At 57.5% G+C, this 355-nt stretch overlaps 1 protein-coding gene across 1 annotated transcript in view; it reads left to right on the forward strand.

Moving 5' to 3' along the window:
• Positions 1 to 355, forward strand: part of MEF2D (myocyte enhancer factor 2D) — a gene marked incomplete at its 3' end in the record, with an annotated part of 32551 nt that overhangs the window by 20523 nt on the left and 11673 nt on the right. The gene's annotated exons all lie outside the window — the stretch shown is intronic.

Consider the following 355-nt stretch of genomic DNA (forward strand, 5'->3'; position numbering starts at 1 on the left):
AGCTCTGGGTTTAGCTCCCCGCGCTGCAACCAGTTCCTCCCCTGACCTCGGGTGAATCACTTAACACCTGATTCCTCGTTGCGCTTGGGCCCTATAAAGGAACTTTACTGCAAGGAAAAAAGCTCATTAAGGTCCCTTTCCACTGCGAGAGCCTCAGTGCTAACGAGTCTCAGACCTTGTGGCTTAGCTCCCCAGCTATAAAATGCGCTAATAATACCTCCATCCCTGCGGTCTGCCTCCGCTGTCTGCAGGGTGAGGTCTTTGGGGCCGGCGCTTGCGTAGGTACAACCCAAAAGCCAGCGACGGCTCCAGGGTCCCACTGGGAAGCAGCTGCCGCTACCGGCCACCCCGCTGG

This window comes from Pygoscelis adeliae, unplaced genomic scaffold (assembly GCF_000699105.1).
Source record: "Pygoscelis adeliae isolate BGI_AS28 unplaced genomic scaffold, ASM69910v1 Scaffold153, whole genome shotgun sequence".
Classification (NCBI taxonomy): Eukaryota; Metazoa; Chordata; class Aves; order Sphenisciformes; family Spheniscidae; genus Pygoscelis; species Pygoscelis adeliae.